This window comes from Ranitomeya imitator, unplaced genomic scaffold (genome assembly GCF_032444005.1).
Source record: "Ranitomeya imitator isolate aRanImi1 unplaced genomic scaffold, aRanImi1.pri SCAFFOLD_194, whole genome shotgun sequence".
Classification (NCBI taxonomy): Eukaryota; Metazoa; Chordata; class Amphibia; order Anura; family Dendrobatidae; genus Ranitomeya; species Ranitomeya imitator.
This window is the reverse complement of record NW_027193317.1, coordinates 219,072-238,217: the sequence shown is the minus strand read 5'-3', so window position 1 is coordinate 238,217 and position 19,146 is coordinate 219,072. Positions and strand designations below refer to the sequence as shown.

The window sequence follows — 19,146 nt, the reverse complement described above, 5'->3', positions numbered from 1 at the left end:
ATCTGTGATAGTCTGCATAACTATGACTAAAGACGCCAAATAAGATGGTACGCGTGTCCTATGTCGTAGTATCTAGAGCAGTTACTGAAAATAATATTTTCCATTGATATAACATATATCCAAAATAAATACTATATGAAGCGTAATAATAAGAACACCCATATAGGTACATTGTATAATTGGAGCCCAAAAGAAATTTAGAATGCCATAGAGTGGTAATAGTGCAAATATAGCTCCAACCGGCATCTATGCACCCAAAGAGATAATGCTGTCTAACAGACATGGCAAATGTAGTCCAAAAAGGTGGAGGCAGTGAATATACTATATAGAACTCTGACGATAATGATAGTACTGGGTCACGTGCCACAACACAATTTATAGCAAGCATTCCCACGCTTGGAATCTTTTGAAAACCACAGCAGTCCAAAGGACCAAATGCGGTTAATGACGCATGAAAATATTTATACAGCATATATACGCACCATCCCAAGTGGTACTGCACACAAAGCAATACGATATGGATTGTCTCACAAGATTGTAGCCAAAGGTTATACAACTTTCTTTATTATTGTTTATCGTCCAGGGAAAGACATTCTCATATCAGTTGAAGAACGATAGGTACCTAAAGAAAGAGGCCATCGAGCCTTAAGGGTCACATGATCAATGCTGTAAGGCAATAGACTACAGCAATAGGCGAATAAAGGTGTAGAAAGCACAACAATATCTCAAAGTCTTATACACGTGACCAGCTACAAGATATCGAGAATCTAGACTCCTAAAAGAGGAGGAGGGGAAAAGATAAAAGAGAGAAGTCACAGAAAGCAAAAAAATGACTTGATCAAGGGCGCACCCCATATATATAGACCAGATACACTGCCCCCAGAAAGAACAACCCATATGGTATAGAACCTTAATAATAGAGTCATATACTCATTACAAAGGAGGATAATATGGACAGAACCTCTTGGAAGCCACCAGGAGCAGGCTGACAACTTTGACGACAGATTTCCCAAGTCACAGTTTTTTATAGAAACCGGTGAAAAGCATTTCCTCATTGAGCCCTTGAGGTGCCAGACTCTTTAAGTTAAAGATCCACTTAGTTTCACAGCGGAGTAAGTTGTTTGTGATATCACCTCCTCTAATATTAGTCCGAACACTTTCAAGTCCCATAACTTTGAACCCGGACGTGTTGCCCTGATGGACATCCAAGAAATGCATTGCCACTGATGTTAACACCTTCTTCCTCTCTCGATCTCTACGGGCCGTGGAGATATTGGATAGATGTTGCTGTGTCTGTCTTCTGAGTTCTTGTGTCGTTTGTCCGACGTAAATTTTCGGACAATCGCAGAATATCGCATAAATGATGTTTCTGGATCTACAGGTGAAAAATTCTCTGGGTCGAATCTGAAAAGAGAGGGTAGAGACTGAAAAGCCATCCTGTGCTATCATATATTGGCAGATGGTACAGTTGCCACATGGATAGGAGCCATAAATCCTAGTGCCCCTGTTTAGTCTTGTAGTGGGCCGTTGGTAGTGGCTGTGACACAGAGAGTCCCTCAAATTTTTGGCTCTTCTGGCCAGCAAACAAGGTGATCTGGACACAAAAGGCACGATTCTTTTTTCACTCATAAGGATATCCCAATTGTTGTTGAGTATTTTACGGATATCCGCCCACCGATTATTAAAGGTGGTAATTACAGAAAGGGGACGAGAAACATCACGTACCTGTTTTGTGAGCAGGTTACTCCTATCTTGCTGTAAGGCATGTTGAAAAGCACCCGAGATAGCCCTTCCAGGATACCCCCTCTTCTTGAATCGGCACAAGAGATCTTTGGACTGTTGCAAGACGTCTGTATCAGTACTGCAGTTTCTTCTTAACCGAAGGAACTGTCCCTTTGGGATCCCCTTCTTCAGATAGTGCGGATGGAAACTTGTATAGTGGAGGAGACTATTGGTGGCGGTGGTTTTTCTGAATAGAGAGCTCACGATACCTGAGTTCTGGATGGAAAGTTTAAGATCAAGAAAATCAATGCTATGATCAGAGACAACAGATGTGAGTTTGATGTTACAAGAGTTCTCGTTTAGGTCCATAATGAACCTATTACAATCCTCCAAAGGGCCAGTCCATAGCAGCAGAATGTCATCAATGTAGCGTTGCCACACCAAAACATTGGATGTAAACGCCTGAGGTTTATAGACAATCAACTCCTCCCACCATCCAAGAAATAGATTGGCATATGATGGTGCACAACGTGCCCCCATCGCCGTACCAAATAACTGACGAAAGAACTTCCTATCGAAGAATGTCTTTCCCTGGACGATAAACAATAATAAAGAAAGTTGTATAACCTTTGGCTACAATCTTGTGAGACAATCCATATCGTATTGCTTTGTGTGCAGTACCACTTGGGATGGCGCGTATATATGCTGTATAAATATTTTCATGCGTCATTAACCGCATTTGGTCCTTTGGACTGCTGTGGTTTTCAAAAGATTCCAAGCGTGGGAATGCTTGCTATAAATTGTGTTGTGGCACGTGACCCAGTACTATCATTATCGTCAGAGTTCTATATCGTATATTCACTGCCTCCACCTTTTTGGACTACATTTGCCATGTCTGTTAGACAACATTATCTCTTTGGGTGCATAGATGCCGGTTGGAGCTATATTTGCACTATTACCACTCTATGGCATTCTAAATTTCTTTTGGGATCCAATTATACAATGTACCTATATGGGTGTTCTTATTATTACGCTTCATATAGTATTTATTTTGGATATATGTTATATCAATGGAAAATATTATTTTCAGTAACTGCTCTAGATACTACGACATAGGACACGCGTACCATCTTATTTGGCGTCTTTAGTCATAGTTATGCAGACTATCACAGATACTATATGGTACGCCACATCCATTGGTACTGAGTTTGTTATGCCTTGTGTGTAGCACACTCTATATATTTTATTATTTTGGTGTGAGGCATCGCACCTACTACTATTTCGCTCTGGCGCATGCGTAAATGTTTATTACTACCCCTCCATTTAAGCATTTTTGTTATGAAATTGGGGATATATATGAATATAACAATACTGGGGACCTCTGTCAATGTATGCGGTACATACATCTTTGTCGATCTTTGTACGATCCGGACATTCTATACGTACAGTGGGGCAAAAAAGTATTTAGTCAGTCAGCAATAGTGCAAGTTCCACCACTTAAAAAGATGAGAGGCGTCTGTAATTTACATCATAGGTAGACCTCAACTATGTGAGACAAACTGAGAAAAAAAAATCAATAAAATCACATTGTCTGTTTTTTTATCATTTTTTTTGCATATTATGGTGGAAAATAAGTATTTTCTTGAACTCTAAAAAATTTTTACGATATGCTGGACGCTCTGTACGCACTAAATGCGCTTGCGCATTGTGCTGTGGCGCCTCCATGTTTGTACAACTTCTGACCAGCTCTCTTGGTGATTTGCAGTAGGTGACCGCTCTTAGCGCATGCGCACTAGCCGATACTTTCCATCTTGGTATACCCGCCGGCGTCACATCCGGTACCATGGTTACACTTCTGGTCTCCAACATGGCGCTATTGCGTCTATTATGGAGCCTGCTGTTGTTCCCTGAGGAGGATCCGCTCAGCTGTTATGGTAACTTATTTAGATAGTTGTATATATAAGCGTCAACATACGGACATTGTTACCTCTGCCCCTGACGAAGCCACTCCGTGGCGACACGCGTTGGGCTTCTTTTTGCCCCCCATGACTGACTTCCTACCGGACTAGTGCTGTTCCTTTCATGGGCAGGTTCTATATGGCGTTCTGAACTCTCGCTTGTTTTTTATCTGTATATTACCACCTTTATGCCTTCCCCTTATCGGTCAGATTTAGCTACTGCTTACAGGCAGGTTTTTACCTGATCTCTTTATTCTATCTGTGCATGTGTTCTTTACCTGCCGGTTTTGTGGTTTAGGCGTCGCCCTGCACCCTATGTTGTACTTCTGTTATACTACCCACAGGTAGCTGGAGGTTGTCCTTTGGCTCATTAGGCATACGGGATGTGTACACATCTAAAGTATTAGATCCATCTAACTTAGGACACTGCCCTACCCGTATTTTATTGATACATTGTGTGTGTGGGCCTTTTTTTGGGAGCTCTACTTTTTATCCATTATGGATATAATCTCTATACGCCTATAGAGCACATCTTATTGTTTTTGAGCCCTGAACAGCTGTATATTGTTTATTCATTGATATCACATATTGTAGTGTGAATCTACATGCTATATCTGTATGTATTGTCTGGTATGAAGTCATTTTCTGGGTCTTGGGGGGTATTCCCTATTTGGGATATGTACCGTTTTAGTTTTTAAATGTTTTTAATTGTTTGCAGTGTCTTGTTTGACCTTAATAAAATGTATTATATTATTTATCTAGGATTTATTATTTTTTGGTGATCCCTGGTGTTGTGTATGTCTCTTTTCTTCCTTTTCATTACTCGATTTGTACGCAACCATTCTGACTGGATTGGTGGAGTCCAAACCCTTTGGAGGTGATTTTGTAAACATTTCTAGCTTTATGAACATATCTTCTTTGGAGTTCATCAGAAATCTCCTTTGTTCTTCCCATAATACACTTCCACAAATATGGTTTGAGGACATCAGACTTTGATAGATCCCTATTCTTTGAATAAAACAGGCTGCCCACTCTCACCCGATTGTCATCTCATAGATTGACAGCACCAGACTCTAAAGGTTCACATACTTTTTTCACTCACAGTCATGTAATATTGGATCACTTTCATAAAAAAATAAAATGAAAAATTCTAATATTTTTTACTCATTTGTTTTATTACTTTTAGGAATGGTGTGAAAATCTTGTGTAGTTTTAGGTCAAATTTATGCAGAAAAATTGAAAATTCTGAAGGGTTCACAAATGTTTGTGTAGCAATGCATTGACAATAACAATGTGCAATTAGCATGATAACACAGAAAATAATGTTATAACATATATACATTAGTATAAAATAAGCTATAAGGAGGTAGAGAAAAGAGAAAACTCACAAAAGCAGGGACAGGGCACGCCACATATACCGCTATATTATTACTACTTATTACAAGATAGCGGGACATGGACAATATATGAAGAAAAACTCAGTGTAAAAAAGGACGTGTGCAGAGGGTGGTAAATGCCGCAAGGACCGTGGATGACGTGATGGCCGTGTGATCAGTCACATTCGTGTGGAAACAGTAAGGTTCCTGGCTGGGCAGCAAAAGGAGCTTCATATAGTTCTTTTTATACAGTTAAGTCCATATATATTTGGACAGAGACGACTTTTTTCTAATTTTGATTATAGACATTACCACAATGAATTTTAAACAAAACAATTCAGATGCAGTTGAAGTTCAGACTTTCAGCTTTCTTTTGAGGGTATCCACATTAAAATTGGATGAAGGGTTTAGGAGTTTCAGCTCCTTAACATGTGCCACCCTGTTTTTAAAGGGACCAAAGGTAATTGGACAATTGACTCCAGGCCTATCTCATGGACAGGTGTAGACAATCCCTTCGTTATGTCATTCTCAATTAAGCAGATAAAAGGCCTGGAGTTGATTTGAGGTGTGGTGCTTGCATTTGGAAGGTTTTGCTGTGAAGTAAACATGCGGTCAAAGGAGCTCTCCATGCAGGTGAAACAAGCCATCCTTAAGCTGCGAAAACAGAAAACACCCATCCGAGAAATTGTTGCAATATTAGGAGTGGCAAAATCTACAGTTTGGTCCATCCTGAGAAAGAAAGAAAGCACTGGTGAACTCATCAATGGAAAAAGACCTGGGCGCCCACGGAAGACAACAGTGGTGGATGATGGCAGAATAATCTCCATGGTGAAGAGAAACCCCTTCACAACAGCCGACCAAGGGAACAACACTCTCCAGGAGGAAGGCGTATCAATATCCAAATCTACCATAAAGAGAAGACTGCATGAAAGTAACTACAGAGGGTTCACTGCACGGTGCAAGCCACTCATAAGAATCAAGAATAAAAAGGCTAAAAAACATCTAAAAAAGCCGCACAGTTCTGGAAGAACATTCTATGGACAGATGAAACCAAGATCAACCTCTACCAGAATGATGGAAAGAGAAAACTATGGCGAAGGCGTGGTCCAGCTCATGATCCAAAGCATACCACATCATCAGTAAACCCGGCGGAGGCAGTGTGATGGCGCGGGCATGCATAAACCCGGCGGAGGCAGTGTGATGGCGTGGGCATGCATGGCTGCCAGTGGCACTGGGTCACTAGTGTTTATTGATGATGTGACACAGGGCAGACGAATGAATTCTGAGGTCTTCAGAGCCGCCATACTGTGTGCTCAGATCCAGCCACATGCAGCCAAACTACATACTACAGATGGACAATGACCCAAAACAAAGCCAAAGCAACCAGGAGTTTATTAAAGCAAAGAAGTGGAATATTCTGGAATGGCCAAGTCAGTCACCTGGTCTCAACCCAATTGAGCAGCATTTCACTTGTTAAAGACTAAACTTCAGTCAGAAAGGCCCACAAACAAACAGCAACTGAAAACCACCGCAGTGAAGGCCTGGAAGAGCATCAAAAAGGAGGAAACACAGCGTGTGGTGATGTCCATGAGTTCAAGACTTCAGGCAGTCATTGCCAACAAGGGGTTTTTAACCAAGTACTAAAAATGAACATGTTATTTAAAATTATTGAATCTGTCCAATTACTTTTGGTCCCTTTAAAAACAGGGTGGCACATGTTAAGGAGCTGAAACTCCTAAACCCTTCATCCAATTTTAATGTGGATACCCTCAAATGAAAGCTGAAAATCTGAACTACAACTGCATCTGAATTGTTTTGTTTAAAATTCATTGTGGTAATGTCTATAACCAAAATTAGAAAAATGTTGTCTCTGTCCAAATATATATATGGACTTAACTGTATATGATTGTATGAAAATGTCCTCATTAACAGAAAATAGAAATCTTTCTTTTGCCTCCATGCTGGAGGGGGACCAGCGACCCCAGCACCTACTTCAGCTGGATGAGAGTCAGAGGACGCACATCCAGCTGAAGTAGGTACTGGGGTCGGCTACTCCCCTTCCCACAGGCCCAGAAGACGATGACGAAGAGGATGTCGCATGTCGAGGGAGCAGAGGATGGTGAGAAGAAAGGGTTTTTTTGTAGAGCAGGGAACATATATACCACAAAGGTGTACAGGAAGAGGGACATGCAAAGATAGGGGACATATATACCAGGATGGGAGGCATATATACCCGGATGTGGGATTATATATACCAGGATGGGGACATATATACCCGGATGGGGGACCTATATAACAGGATAGGATACATATATACCAGGATGGGGGACACATATACCAGGATGGGAGACATATATACCAGGATGGGAGACATATATACCAAGATGGGGACATATATACCAGGATGGGAGACACATATACCAGGATGGGGGACATTTATACCAGGAAGGGAGACATATATACCAGGATGGGGGACATATATACCAGGATGGTGGACACATATACCAGGATGGGGGATTATATATACCAGGATGGGGGATTATATAAACCAGGATGGGGGACACATATACCAGGATGAGGGACACATACACCAGGATGGGGGACATATATACCAGGATGGGGGACACATATACCAGGATGGGGGACAAATATACCAGCATGGGGGACACATATGCCAGGATGGGAGACACATATACCAGGATGGGGGACATTTATACCAGGATGGGGGACACATATACCAGGATGGGGGACACATATACCAGGATGGGGGACACATATACCAGGATGGGGGATTATATATACCAGGATGGGGATTCCTATACCAGGTTGGGGGACACATATACCAGGTTGGGGGACATTATATATATATAAGTTGAATGGAGCTGGTCAGATGTGACATCATTTAAAGTGACATCTTTTTAAATCTATCATCAGAAATACACCACAATGGTAACCTATGGTATATTCTCCTTCATGCGGTCATGCACTGATCCATCTGCTTTCATCCACAGGTACGTCTGAACTGTCTCCTAATCTGGAATAGCCACTGCATACCAGAATCCCATGTACTTCTCTCCCTCTGTTTTAACTGGTACGCTGCTACTTTTTCCCTGACTTTAAAGGGAATCTGTCAGCCCTAAAATCGTATGAGCTAAGGCCACCGGCATCAGTGGCTTATCTACCGCATTCTGTAGACAACCTTCAATCTCCAACCACTGCCTACTGCTACAGATTCTTTCTTCCCTCGGCATCAAAGGCCTTGCCCTGTCCTGGATTGCCTCATACCTTTCCGACCGCACATTTAGTGTTTCCCACTCCCACACTACCTCCTCATCCTGCCCTCTCTCTGTTGGAGTCCCTCAAGGCTCTGTCCTAGGGCCCCTACTCTTTTCCATCTATACCCTTGGCCTAGGACAACTCATAAAGTCCCATGGCTTCCAGTATCACCTTATGCGGACGACACTCAGATCTACCTCTCTGGCCCAGATGTCACCCCTCTGCTGTCCAGAATCCCGAAGTGTCTATCAGCCATATCCTCCTTCACCTCTCGCTTCCTAAAACTCAATGTAGACAAAACATCATCTTTCCCCCATCTCACGTATCCCCCCTACCTGACCTATCTATTATGGTAAACGGCATCACGCTCTCTCCCGCACCTGAAATGCGCTGCCTCGGGGTAACTCTCGACTCTGCACTGTCCTTAAAACCGCACGTCTAAACTCTTGCCACCTCCTGTCGCCTCCAACTCAAAAATATTGCCAGAATCCGTCCCTTCCTCAGCTCACAATCTACTAAAATTCTTATGCATGCCCTCATCATTTCCCGCCTCGATTACAGCAACACCCTCCTCTGTGGCCTCCCCACTAACTCTCTTGCACCGCTCCAGTCTGTCCTCAACTCTGCTGCCCGGCTAATCCACCTCTCTCCTCGCTACTCCCCTGCTTCTCCCCTCTGCAAATCCCTCCACTGGCTCCCAATTCTCCAACGAATCCAGTTCAAACTACTAACACTGATCTACAAAACCATCCACAACCTGTCCCCCCTATATCTCTGAACTTCCCTCACGTAATCTCCGATCCTCCCAAGACCTCCTACTCTCCTCCACACTTATTTCTCCCGAATAGCCCCCATCCTCTGGAATTCCACGCCTCAAAATGTCCGATTATCCACCACCCTCGGATCCTTCAGACGGAACCTGAAAACCCATCTCTTCAGGAAAGCCTACAGCCTGCAATAACCATTCTGCCGCCTCACCAACCACCTGAGCTGCCGCCTCACCAACACCTGAGCTGCCGCCTCACCAATTGCCTGAGCTGCCGCCTCACCAATTGCCCGAGCTGCCGCCTCACCAACCACCAGAGCTGCCACCTCACCAACCACCAGAGCTGTCGCCTCACCATCACCAGAGCTGCCAACTCACCACCACCTGAGCTGCCGCCTCACCACCACCAGAGCTGCCAACTCACCACCACCTGAGCTGCCGCCTCACCACCACCAGAGCTGCCGCCTCACCAACCACCCGAGTTGCCGCCTCACCACCACCAGAGCTGCCGCCTCACCAACCACCCGAGTTGCCGCCTCACCACCACCAGAGCTGCCGCCTCACCAACCACCCGAGTTGCCGCCTCACCATCACCAGAGCTGCCGCCTCACCACCACCCGAGCTTTCGCCTCACCACCACCAGAGAGGCCGCACCCCCGACCTTCTGTCTCTTCCCCATTACCCTGTAGAATGTAAGTCCGCAAGGAAAGGGTCCTCTCCCCTCTGCACCAGTCTGTCACTGTAAATTTGTTTACTGTAAATATTATCTATAATCCTGTATGTAACCCCTTTTCTCATGTACAGCACCATGGAATTAACGGTGCTATATAAATAAATCATAATAATAATATTATATACTGTGACAAAACACTCCGTGATCGCCTTTGCTGGGGTCAAAGGTCACGTGTTTTGTGCATTGAATTTCTGAGGCGTACAGCAGGTTTCCAAGTAGGCTGACCTCAGGTCAGATTTATTAAAGTGAAAGCAACACAGAAAAACAAAACATAAAAATAAATCCTAGCCTGTCCTGCACTAACTAAACAAACACTTTGCTAACTTAACAACTGGGGGGGCTTCTCCCACCCACCTAACATCACACAATTCTTGAGCAGAGCTCTCACTCACGTTTGTCTCACACAGACAGGCAATCTGTGTGCCCCAGGCAGACGCTGGAAACCCCCAGCTGGTCATCTTTTATTCCTGCAATCATTAACCCATTAGCACCCTGAAGATACTGAGTGGCCTAATTCACATAGGACAAACACCTAGGCGAGATATACCTGCCTCCAACTACCACACCAGCATGAGTCTTACATACCCACCCCCCCCCCCCCCTTGCTCAGACCACTCCGGTCGAGCAAGAACACTCTTGAAACAGTGCACTCGGGATAGGGCATCGGCGTTCCCCATCTGCACCCCAGGTCGGTGCTCCACCGTAAAAGAGTAAGCCTGCAGGGCAAGGAACCACCGGGTTACCCGACTATTACGGTCTTTGTGGAGGTGCATCCACTTGAGATGGGCATGGTGTGTGACCAGCCTAAACTTCCTACCGGCCAGGTAATACTTGAGGGAGTCAAGAGCCCATTTAATGGCTAGGCACTCTTTTTCAACCACCGCATACCTCTGCTCATGTACATTCAGTTTCCGACTGAGATAGAGGACCGGGTGTTCGACTCCGTCCCTCACCTGGGAAAGTACAGCTCCGACACCAGTATCAGAGGCATCAGTTTGCACCACAAACTCGCTGCTGAAATCAGGAGTCACTAGTACGGGCTGAGAGCACAAAGCCCGTTTCAGGCTGTGGAAGGCCTCTTCAGCAGCTGAGGTCCATTTTACCATGACGGAACCCTTCCCCTTGGTAAGATCCGTCAAGGGAGTAGCCATGGCTGCAAAATTGGGTATGAACCGGCGATAATAGCCGGCAATCCCCAGGAAAGCCTGTACTTGTTTTTTGTTCACTGGTTGTGGCCAGCCCTGAATTGCCTGTATTTTGTCGATCTGGGGTTTAACCACTCGTCGGCCAATCACGTAGCCCAAGTATCGGGCTTCTTCAAGCCCGATGTGGCATTTCTTGGGGTTTGCCGTTAAACCTGCATCTCGCAGGTCATCAATCACCGCTTGTACCTTCTGGAGATGAGTTTCCCAGTCCATGCTGTAAATTACGATGTCATCCAGGTAGGCAGAAGCGTACTGTCTGTGAGGCCTCAAGACTCGATCCATCAATCTCTGGAACGTTGCGGGAGCTCCGTGAAGTCCAAACGGCATATAGACATACTGGAACAGACCTTCCGGTGTAGCAAATGCCGTCTTCTCTCTGGCCGCCTCGGCCAGAGGAATCTGCCAGTACCCCTTTGTTAAATCCAGGGTCGTAATGTATCGGGCTTTACCAAGCCGGTCGATCAACTCATCGACCCGGGGCATAGGGTACGCATCAAATTTAGAAACTGCATTCAGTTTCCTAAAGTCATTACAAAACCGGATGGAGCCATCCGGTTTATGTATCAGCACAATTGGACTGGACCAGGCGCTGTGCGACTCTTCAATGACTCCTAAGTCCAACATTGCCATCACTTCCCGGGAGACGGCTTCACGGCGGGCTTCCGGAATCCGGTAGGGCTTCACATGAACAGTGACGCCAGGCTCTGTGACAATCTCATGTTTCACCAACTTAGTCCGGCCAGGTTTTTCGGAGAAAAACTGTCGGTTCTGTAACAAAAATTGCTTAACCTCAGATTTTTGTCGTTCTGAGAGAGTCTCGGCAACCTGCACCTCCGGTACAGTAGGTGAACAAACCGGACGGGGCAGATCCGCCGTTAGGGCAGAGCGGTCTTTCCAGGATTTTATCAGATTCACATGATAAATCTGTTCTGGTTTTCTCTTACCCGGCTGGTACACTTTATAGTTCACTTCACCAACTCTTTCTCGGACCTCAAATGGGCCCTGCCATTTCGCCAGGAATTTACTATCCACCGTAGGGATTAGGACCAACACCCTATCGCCGGGTGCAAATGTACGGACCTTAGCGCCTCTATCATAACTTTGCCTCTGGGCTCCCTGGGCCTGTAACATATGGTCCCTAACAATGGGCATGACAGCGGCAATACGATCCTGCATTTGTGTTACATGGTCGATCACCATTTTAAAGGGAGTGACTTGACCTTCCCAGGTTTCTTTTGCGACGTCCAGCAGTCCCCGGGGACGACGGGCGTACAACAGTTCGAAAGGCGAAAACCCTGTGGAAGACTGGGGAACTTCCCTAATGGCAAACAGCAAATAGGGTAACAAGTAATCCCAGTTCTTCCCATCTTTGTCTATCGCCTTCCGGAGCATCTGTTTTAAGGTTCTGTTGAAGCGCTCAACCAGGCCATCTGTTTGAGGGTGATAGACAGACGTACGCAACGGGTCTATTTGTAAGAGCCTGCAGAGCTCCTTCATTACCCTTGACATAAAGGGAGTCCCCTGGTCGGTGAGTATCTGTTTTGGAATTCCCACCCGACTAAACACTTGTACCAATTCCTTGGCGATCGTCTTGGTAACTGTGTTACGCAAAGGGACGGCTTCCGGGTAACGAGTGGCATAGTCCACGATGACGAGGATATGTTGGTGCCCACGTGCGGATCGGGGAAGGGGCCCAACCAAATCCATCCCAATTCTCTCAAAAGGGACCCCGATGATAGGAAGGGGTACCAAAGGGCTACGGAACTGAGATTTAGGGGCCGCGATTTGGCACTCTGGACAGGACTCACAATAGTTACGCACATCATAATGTATTCCAGGCCACACAAAACAATGCAATATCCTTTCTGTGGTTTTCTGTACCCCCAGATGTCCCCCCATTATATGTCCGTGGGCCAAATCCAGTACCTTCCGCCGATAAGGTTTGGGTACCACTAACCGTTGCACTGTGTCTTCCCCTTTTTTTTCTACCTGGTAGAGCAAATCATTTTCCAGAACCATATACGGGTACGCTAGCCTAGTGTCAGGTTCTACGGGTACCCCATCTATCATTTTTACATTTTTCCTAGCCGGAGTCAGGGTAGGATCTTTAATTTGCTCGCTGTGGAAGTCATCCACCTGGACTCCCAAATCTGGCAGGCAGGGTGCCGGATGGCTGTCTGCCTCCGCCTCTCGCTGAGGTTCCTCAGTTTCCCCCACCATGACGGAGAAGGGGTACTGAAGGTTAGATTCACTAACCTCCCCAGCAACATCTTCCTGTGGGGTCTCCTCTAGGGGCTCGGGACCTCCAGACGGCATGGGAGAAGATTCACGGGTACAGCTACCGTGAAGGAGCAACTGATTCTCTCACAACTGCCAGAAATAGGGAAAATCCCTGCCCAGGATTACATCCTGTAACAATGCTGGAACGAGTCCCACTTTGTGCTGCACTGACCCATAGGGAGTAGAAATCCATATGACCGGTACGAGCGGGTGTCACCATGCACACACGTCACAGAAAACTTGTCAGACGGACCAGACGGAAGTGCCACCAGACTAGCTTTCACCAGAGTCACCACACTTCCAGAGTCTAGTAATGCCACAACATTTTTCCCATCAACAGATAATTCACACAGGTGTTTCGCTGTATCATTTTGACCCGCATTCACACTCACTAGCTGTGTAACCAAAGACATGCGTTTTCTAGAGTCTATAACGTCGCACTGCATGGGTTCAGCGGTAACAGGACAGTTCGCAGAAACATGACCCTTCTCATGGCAGCGGAAACACCTAACAGGTCCCCTACTGAGACCACCGTCCAATACTCTTGGTCTCGGAGTGCGAGCAGTCCCGGACTCCTCCCCCACAGTTTTAAGCGATTTTCCTTCACCCGTGGTCCCTGGAACAGTCTTACCGGTTCCACGAGCAGGAGGCACAGACCGGGGGCTGGCGGTGTCGTCGGGAAGTCCTTCTGCCACGGAATAACGCTCGACCAACTCCACAAGTTGATCCGCTGTCGTGGGATTTCCTTGGCTTACCCACCTTTTCAGCGCTGGGGGTAGTACTCTCAGGTACTTGTCCAGGACAACCCGCTGGATTATTTCGGGTATTGTCAGTACCTTGGGTTGCAGCCATTTCTTTGTTAAGTAGATCAGGTCGAACATCTGAGACCGCGCCGGTTTATCTTGCTGGTATGTCCACTGATGTACCCTCTGTGCCCGGACAGCCGTCGTCACACCCAGCCGGGCCAGGATCTCAGCTTTCAGTTTCTCAAAGTCCTGAGCGACCTCCGGGGCAATCAAATCGGCCCATCGTGCCTTCGGCCACTTCTCTCTCAATGCCGTCCGCTCAAACGTTGTCAGGTATGCCTCGACGTCATCTTCTGCAGTCAGCTTTTGCCAGTATCGACTCACATGGATCCTCCTGGACTCTGCTTCCGGGTCAGCGTCAGGCATGCTCACCAGGCGCTGCGCCACCTGTTGGAGAAGTTGGCGGTCTGCAACCGTCATGTCCACTAACTCCTTCAGCTGTGCGGCCATCAAGCGATTAGCTTCGTAGTGGACTGTACTAAGGCTTTCACCACGTCTTCCATGCTGTTGCCTGTGCCACGGTATGCCCGCATTCTCCACCACAATGTGACACAACACTCCGGGATCGCCTTTGCTGGGGTCAAAGGTCACGTGGTTTGTGCATTGAATTTCTGAGGCGTACAGCAGGTTTCCAAGTAGGCTGACCTCAGGTCAGATTTATTAAAGTGAAAGCAACACAGAAAAACAAAACATAAAAATGAATCCTAGCCTGTCCGGCACTAACTAAACAAACACGTTGCTAACTTAACAACTGGGGGGGCTTCTCCCACCCAGCTAACATCACACAATTCTTGAGCAGAGCTCTCACTCACGTTTGTCTCACACAGACAGGCAATCTGTGTGCCCCAGGCAGACGCTGGAAACCCCCAGCTGGTCATCTTTTATTCCTGCAATCATTAACCCATTAGCACCCTGAAGATACGGAGTGGCCTAATTCACATAGGACAAACACCTGGGCAAGATATACCTGCCTCCAACTACCACTTTCCCAGTGGCAGCAGGATTCGCCGGATGTATCATCACTAAGCTGTAACCCAGCTTTCCCAGTGGCAGCAGGATTCGCCGGATGTATCATCACTAAGCTGTAACTCAGCTTTCCCAGTGGCAGCAGGATTCACCGGATGTATCATCACTAAGCTGTAACAAAGCTTTCACAGTGGCAGCAGGATTCGCCAGATGTATCATCACTAAGCTGTAACCCAGCTTTCCCAGTGGCAGCAGGATTCGCTGGATGTATCATCACTAAGCTGTAAGAAAGCTTTCCCAGTGGCAGCAGGATTCACCGGATGTATCATCACTAAGCTGTAATAAAGCTTTCACAGTGGCAGCAGGATTCGCCAGATGTATCATCACTAAGCTGTAACCCAGCTTTCCCAGTGGCAGCAGGATTCGCTGGATGTATCATCACTAAGCCGTAAGAAAGCTTTCCCAGTGGCAGCAGGATTCACCGGATGTATCATCACTAAGCTGTAACCCAGCTTTCCCAGTGGCAGCAGGATTCGCCGGATGTATCATCACTAAGCTGTAACTCAGCTTTCCCAGTGGCAGCAGGATTCGCCGGATGTATCATCACTAAGCTGTAACAAAGCTTTCACAGTGGCAGCAGGATTCGCCAGATGTATCATCACTAAGCTGTAACCCAGCTTTCCCAGTGGCAGCAGGATTCGCTGGATGTATCATCACTAAGCCGTAAGAAAGCTTTCCCAGTGGCAGCAGGATTCACCGGATGTATCATCACTAAGCTGTAACCCAGCTTTCCCAGTGGCAGCAGGATTCGCCAGATGTATCATCACTAAGCTGTAACCCAGCTTTCCCAGTGGCAGCAGGATTCGCTGGATGTATCATCACTAAGCCGTAAGAAAGCTTTCCCAGTGGCAGCAGGATTCACCGGATGTATCATCACTAAGCTGTAACCCAGCTTTCCCAGTGGCAGCAGGATTCGCCAGATGTATCATCACTAAGCTGTAACCCAGCTTTCCCAGTGGCAGCAGGATTCGCTGGATGTATCATCACTAAGCTGTAAGAAAGCTTTCCCAGTGGCAGCAGGATTCACCGGATGTATCATCACTAAGCTGTAACAAAGCTTTCACAGTGGCAGCAGGATTCGCCAGATGTATCATCACTAAGCTGTAACCCAGCTTTCCCAGTGGCAGCAGGATTCGCTGGATGTATCATCACTAAGCCGTAAGAAAGCTTTCCCAGTGGCAGCAGGATTCACCGGATGTATCATCACTAAGCTGTAACCCAGCTTTCCCAGTGGCAGCAGAATTCGCCAGATGTATCATCACTAAGCTGTAACCCAGCTTTCCCAGTGGCAGCAGGATTCGCTGGATGTATCATCACTAAGCTGTAAGAAAGCTTTCCCAGTGGCAGCAGGATTCACCGGATGTATCATCACTAAGCTGTAACCCAGCTTTCCCAGTGGCAGCAGGATTCGCTGGATGTATCATCACTAAGCTGTAAGAAAGCTTTCCCAGTGGCAGCAGGATTCACCGGATGTATCATCACTAAGCTGAAACAAAGCTTTCACAGTGGCAGCAGGATTCGCCAGATGTATCATCACTAAGCTGTAACCCAGCTTTCCCAGTGGCAGCAGGATTCGCTGGATGTATCATCACTAAGCCGTAAGAAAGCTTTCCCAGTGGCAGCAGGATTCACCGGATGTATCATCACTAAGCTGTAACCCAGCTTTCCCAGTGGCAGCAGGATTCGCCAGATGTATCATCACTAAGCTGTAACCCAGCTTTCCCAGTGGCAGCAGGATTTGCTGGATGTATCATCACTAAGCTGTAAGAAAGCTTTCCCAGTGGCAGCAGGATTCACCGGATGTATCATCACTAAGCTGTAACAAAGCTTTCACAGTGGCAGCAGGATTCGCCAGATGTATCATCACTAAGCTGTAACCCAGCTTTCCCAGTGGCAGCAGGATTCGCTGGATGTATCATCACTAAGCCGTAAGAAAGCTTTCCCAGTGGCAGCAGGATTCACCGGATGTATCATCACTAAGCTGTAACCCAGCTTTCCCAGTGGCAGCAGAATTCGCCAGATGTATCATCACTAAGCTGTAACCCAGCTTTCCCAGTGGCAGCAGGATTCGCTGGATGTATCATCACTAAGCTGTAAGAAAGCTTTCCCAGTGGCAGCAGGATTCACCGGATGTATCATCACTAAGCTGTAACCCAGCTTTCCCAGTGGCAGCAGGATTCGCTGGATGTATCATCACTAAGCTGTAAGAAAGCTTTCCCAGTGGTAGCAGGATTCACCGGATGTATCATCACTAAGCTGTAACAAAGCTTTCACAGTGGCAGCAGGATTCGCCAGATGTATCATCACTAAGCTGTAACCCAGCTTTCCCAGTGGCAGCAGGATTCGCTGGATGTATCATCACTAAGCCGTAAGAAAGCTTTCCCAGTGGCAGCAGGATTCACCGGATGTATCATCACTAAGCTGTAACCCAGCTTTCCCAGTGGCAGCAGGATTCGCCAGATGTATCATCACTAAGCTGTAACCCAGCTTTCCCAGTGGCAGCAGGATTCACCGGATGTATCATCACTAAGCTGTAAGAAAGCTTTCACAGTGGCAGCAGGATTCACCGGATGTATCATCACTAAGCTGTAACCCAGCTTTCCCAGTGGCAGCAGGATTCGCTGGATGTATCATCACTAAGCTGTAAGAAAGCTTTCCCAGTGGCAGCAGGATTCACCGGATGTATCATCACTAAGCTGTAAGAAAGCTTTCACAGTGGCAGCAGGATTCACCGGATGTATCATCACTAAGCTGTAACCCAGCTTTCCCAGTGGCAGCAGGATTCGCTGGATGTATCATCACTAAGCTGTAAGAAAGCTTTCCCAGTGGCAGCAGGATTCACCGGATGTATCATCACTAAGCTGTAACAAAGCTTTCACAGTGGCAGCAGGATTCGCCAGATGTATCATCACTAAGCTGTAACCCAGCTTTCCCAGTGGCAGCAGGATTCGCTGGATGTATCATCACTAAGCTGTAAGAAAGCTTTCCCAGTGGCAGCTGGATTCACCGGATGTATCATCACTAAGCTGTAACCCAGCTTTCCCAGTGGCAGCAGCAGACTATGGAATCACACTATGCTGTAACCCAGCTTTCCCAGTGGCAGCAGGATTCGCCAGATGTATCATCACTAAGCTGTAACCCAGCTTTCCCAGTGGCAGCAGGATTCGCTGGATGTATCATCACTAAGCTGTAAGAAAGCTTTCCCAGTGGCAGCTGGATTCACCGGATGTATCATCACTAAGCTGTAACCCAGCTTTCCCAGTGGCAGCAGCAGACTATGGAATCACACTGTGCTGTAGCCCCTCTCACCCATTGTGAGCTGCAGCCTTCAACATATCATTCATAGCACAGCTTTTCCAGTCTCAGGATGGATTACTACTGAGCTATAACCCAACTTTCCAATGCTCTGCTACCATCTCAGACTGTATAATCAGTAAACTGTAACCCAGCTTTCCCACTGTCCGCGGCGGCCACAGAATGAGCCATAACAATATCTCCTGAAGATGGAGAGGCTCCACATAGAGGAGGGAAATGATTGCACAATTTAATGGAATTTATTCTCTTATTATTCTATTCTCTATATTTCAGGCAGAAACTTCTAAAGAAACATAAGAAGAAATTTGTAAACTAAAGTGCGTTACACTGAGGGGCAAAACAGGGAATAAAAGCATCAGAAACACAAGGTGAAAACAAGGACAGTGTGCAGCCTGCGGCCTACAAGGGAAAATGAGAAAAGGCTCCAAGTGTCCAAACAAAAGCGCAGAATTACCCGGGGTGTAATGTGCACAGGGACGGAGACAGGGAGACACTCACCGTGTGCTGAGGAGGAGGAGAAGGACCTGCGGTGACGTCATCACTGAGAGCAGTCAGTGCGGGAGGAGAAGGACCTGCGGTGACGTCATCACTGAGAGCACTCAGTGCAGGAGAAGGACCTGCAGTGACGTCATCACTGAGAGCAGTCAGTGCGGGAGGAGAAGGACCTGCAGTGACGTCATCAC

General features: G+C 46.7%; 1 protein-coding gene across 3 annotated transcripts in view; it reads right to left on the bottom strand.

Annotated features, from left to right (window-relative positions):
- The window catches only part of LOC138653071 (gastrula zinc finger protein XlCGF66.1-like), a 253,205-nt gene that overhangs the window by 53,219 nt on the left and 180,840 nt on the right, over nucleotides 1-19,146 (bottom strand). The window contains exon 1 of one of the 3 annotated variants that reach the window (XM_069743186.1): nucleotides 18,962-18,988. The exons of the other annotated variants lie outside the window; for them this stretch is intronic. The gene's annotated coding sequence lies outside the window, so the exon portion shown is untranslated. Of the gene's footprint in view, nucleotides 1-18,961; nucleotides 18,989-19,146 lie in introns of those variants that run through there. 3 annotated transcript variants of the gene reach the window in all.